We start from the raw sequence: 4,369 nt of genomic DNA, 5'->3' as shown, positions 1-4,369 counted from the left end.
TGCCTAAATAGCAGAGCTGATGCCTCAGCCTGCGACGATGCTGCGCAAAAGACTCCCAACTGGAAAATGCCAACACCTACTGTCGCTTTAAACTTATAACGCAAGAATAAAAAGCACCCGATCGGCAGCGTGCCTATGAAGATGGGCATTCAATACCCTAGGGATGGCGCCTGAGGCACGTGCCTGTGCTCCTCGAGCCCTAAAGAGATGTGAGGACATAGAGATCCGAGGAAGGACAAAGACACGGAAGACAAAAAAACATACTACACAATGACACACGCAGAGGCGGGAACTGCCCTGCCCGGGACACGCTAACATCGAGGGAAAAAGTAATCTGTTCCCTTTACCTCACTGTAGGGCCCTGCTCCTGTACAGCCTTCTCCCCTATGCTAACTTCCTAAACACTTCCCTGCAATTCCCAACCTCATCCCCTCCTCTCGGCCCCATTCCCTCAACTTAGCTTTCATATGACCGGAGGTTCCATTCCATCCTCAACAAAAGCAGCACAGCAGCTACACTAGCACGTTCCTGCAGTTGACGCCTTCCTCTTCACCTGCAAGGAAAAAACAAACGGGAGAAAACACAACCGGCTGTTCCCGGGAGGCCACACCAAAAAAATTTCTGCCTGCCTGTTTTGCCAATTGACGGGGTTAACACAAAGGACACATACACCAAGCTAAAGAAATAGGCTTATTTTACTTTAGTTTAAAGCAGCAGAAAGAATAAGCGAGGTAACGCATCTAGTCATTACTACATAAAGCTAGCTCTAGTGATTAAGAAAGATACATCACCAATTGCCTTCCTACTTGACCATCATCCAGATCCGTGCATCAGCTGGGGAGCCCCGTCAGCAGCGAAGGATCGGAGAGCCTTTCCCGGCAATTGGGAAGTCCCACGCAGTGCGTCCACTCGTAGGTAAGGTCTCCGTCTTTGCTGCGAGAGGGTCCGGCTTTTATACAGTTTAACAAGCAAGTCTATACAAAATGCACAGGAGATATCTGGGAGGTTGATACGCCTCACTCGGGCACGTCCAGATCTGGCCAGGATCCGGGCATGTCTGAGGAGTTACTCTTTTTCTGTACATTTGGGATTTATAGTTACTTCCTGTCGTTTACTGATTGTTCCCAGGGATCCTTCCCAGGGGTGCATTTTCACGCTGATAAGACGCTGGTTGCTGGTCGGGGGATTCACTCACGAAGTCAACCTTGGTTTGAGGCCCATTGTTCGGCCCTTTTTTGTTTCACTGCCTTAAAAACACCAGCCTGAGACAGACCTGCGCCCAAACATAGGCGACAACAGTCGCCTCGCACACCGGCCGGGACCGGGGAGTAAAAACCCAGCCAGGGGACAGGAAAAGAAAAAATTTTTTGTCCCCCAGCCGTTTTGGGTTTTTTGCATTTTTGGTTTTGTGTGGTTTGGTTTTTCCTTTGTTTTTGGGTTGGTTTTTTTTTTTTTTAATTTCTATTTTGTCTGTCTACTGCCTCTAAACAAAGCTACACAACCTACAGCCCGTAAGGAAAAAACAAAACATCAACCATTCAGGCACTGCTAACACACATTTTAAACACCACAGAGCCAGCTACCACTCAAACCACCACGTGCTCTCCCCTCGGCCACCCTACCACCAAACCGCCACAAGCCATCATCCTCCTGTGATCCTCAGAAACACCAGGTACGGGGGCCTCAAAAAATCATCCTCCCTGAAAAAACTCCAGCCTGAGCCTGACCTGCACCCAAATCCAGATAACGATCCTTGCATCGCACACCGGCCGGGACCAGGGAAAAACTACCCAGCCAGGAGACAGGAAAAAACAGAAGTTTATTCCCCTGACAGAGGTTTTCATTCAATCCAGTCTACGTAGTCAAATTGAGCCCAGCCTACATCCTTGACAAGAAAAGAAAGACAAATACTCATTACACAGCTCAGACACATTCTAAACATGCCGCTATTCCACCTACCGCCAAAACCAACTCCCACTCTCCACCGGCCCATCCTTCCTGCCCAACCTGTCACGACGGGCAGTCACCCCCTGAAGACTGTTCCAGCGGGACTCGAGCGCCGAGCCTGAGGAAATCCTGGCCCAAACCTGACCTTCACCCAGACGCGACTGTGACCGTCACCCTCAGAGAGCAGATCTGTCACTGGGTGAAAATAAACCCCACCGGGGAGACAAAGATGTGCCCGGTTGGAGGATTTGTTTTCTTATTTAAAACAAACCCATACGGTATACCCGTGAACTCTATTCCACCTATCCCTGACTCTACACCCCCAGGCAGAGCAGCTCCGAGCCACACAGACACACACAAAATACTACAAATGACGCGATTCAAAGAGGACTAAACGCTAAGCGATAAGGACACCCAGAAGGGTATGCCGTAAGGCGAGAAGACTTGGAGGGCCACGATGGTGATGTGAGGAGACTCTATGGCAGCCTACAAGAAGCATTAAGTGGGACGGCCGTTTACGAAAATCTACCAGCAAACCACAGACGATGGGTATGCAAGAAGATGGGCTTCAAGACCTAAGAATGTCAGGATACGGGAAAGAAGTCACCGGCAGGAACAACGGATGCCTAAATAGCAGAGCTGATGCCTCAGCCTGCGACGATGCTGCGCAAAAGACTCCCAACTGGAAAATGCCAACACCTACCGTCGCTTTAAACTTATAACGCAAGAATAAAAAGCACCCGATCGGCAGCGTGCCTATGAAGATGGGCGTTCGATACCCTAGGGATGGCGCCTGAGGCACGTGCCGTGCTCCTCGAGCCCAAAGAGATGCGAGGACATAGATATCCGATAAAGGACAAAGTCACAGGAGACAGAAGAAACATACTACACGATAACACACGCAAAGGCTAGAACTGCCCTGCCCGGGACACGCTAACATCGAGGGGAAAAGTAATCTGTTCCTTTTACCTGACTGTAGGGCCCTGCTCCTGTACAGCCTTCTCCCCTATCCTAACTTTCAAACGCTTCCCTGCAGTTCCCAACCTCGTCCCCTCCTCTCGGCCCCGTTCCCTCGACTTAGCTTTCAGAAGACCGGAGGTCCGATTCCATCTTCGACAAAAGCAGCACAGCAGCTGACTAACATGTTCCTGCGGTGGCCAGATTCCTTTATCACCTGCAAAAAAGGAAGAAGAGCACAACTGCTGGTCAGTATCATTCTGCTCCCCGCTTACCTCTTCTGCAACCCCACCCCGTCCTCAGAAGCATCGTGGTGTTCCGCTCACCTGCTCATTTTGGACTCAGATACTACAGCCGTTGCCTCTTCCGGTACCTAACTTACCGAGAGACAAAGTTACCGTTGAGCTTGTGAGAAGTCACCGACCCCGTGCTCGTCCTTGCTACTACCCTGGCTGCTTTCACATGCTCAGATGATCCCAAAGGTGGCTCACTTGGCACCTGAAAAACCAAGGTAATTGATTAACCGAGTGGCCATATAAATCTGCGCTATTAGACTCGGACCTGGCTGACTACTGCCTCACCTTCTCAGATGGCTCAGCGGCATGCTCCTTCACCCTTCCGAGGCTACGTGCGTCACCTACAAAAAAACAAAGTAGCAGCACTTGCCAAGATGCTGCCCAAAACTGCACCCCACCCATACCTATAACCGTCTCCCTCCCCCTTCGTTTACGTGCTCACCCGCTCCGCCTCTACTGTTTACAGGTTGTCACGTTGAGGCTCGGGTACCGCTTGCAAGACGAGCGACGAGGCGTGCTTCTACCTTCACCGATAGGACACCTGAAAAGTAACTGCTGCTTCAGCCCCCTAGTCACGGCTCTTCTCGCCCACATCCCCTCCGGTGCCAAAACTTCGCGTTGCTCGACGCTTTGCGCCTTCCGAGTAAAATGCACCTATCGGCTAATCATATAGCCACCGGTCGCATCTTCCCCCGACGCTTCACAGCCAACCTACCTTCCTAAACTGCTCGATTTATCTTCTCTGTTGTCGTTAGGTGAGGGAAGTCATCCCTCTTCATCTGCAAAAGAGATATTGAATGAGTCACCTGGATGACGAGCGATAGCTTAACAGTTACAGAGATCCCATTTTCATTTAAGTATACCACCCCAATTCTCTCGACAGCCTGGTGTCAATAAAACTCTGCTCATCCCCTGAGTGTCTGCGTAGCGCTACAGAAAGAACTCTTCTTGCCTGTTGGCTACATAATTAGTTGCTCTGAAATGGACGGTACGCCTTTTCCCTACAAAGTCCAGGCTTATTGACATAGAACCTTACTGTTCTTCTACGGCTGTCACCTCTACGCACCCAGGCAGAGCAGCTCCGACAGACAAACACGCACAGACCGACATGGCACACAGACAAGACGAGAGACATAAAATAAGCTCTTTAAGAGGAAAGACTCAGATCG

The 4,369-nt window shown here is 50.4% G+C and overlaps 1 long non-coding RNA gene across 1 annotated transcript; it reads right to left on the bottom strand.

Moving 5' to 3' along the window:
* Window positions 1–1,950: 1,950 nt before the first annotated feature.
* Window positions 1,951–3,958, bottom strand: LOC122153460. Its single transcript, XR_006165356.1, has 5 exons — window positions 3,916–3,958; window positions 3,643–3,741; window positions 3,486–3,541; window positions 3,231–3,402; window positions 1,951–3,121 (listed from the first exon to the last, which is right to left on the bottom strand). It is a non-coding gene; the product is annotated as an uncharacterized LOC122153460 (long non-coding RNA).
* Window positions 3,959–4,369: the final 411 nt, after the last annotated feature.

The sequence above is a fragment of the Tyto alba genome, unplaced genomic scaffold, assembly GCF_018691265.1.
Source record: "Tyto alba isolate M040663 unplaced genomic scaffold, T.alba_DEE_v4.0 Super-Scaffold_2, whole genome shotgun sequence".
NCBI lineage: Eukaryota > Metazoa > Chordata > Aves > Strigiformes > Tytonidae > Tyto > Tyto alba.
This window is presented reverse-complemented; position numbering and strand designations above follow the sequence as displayed.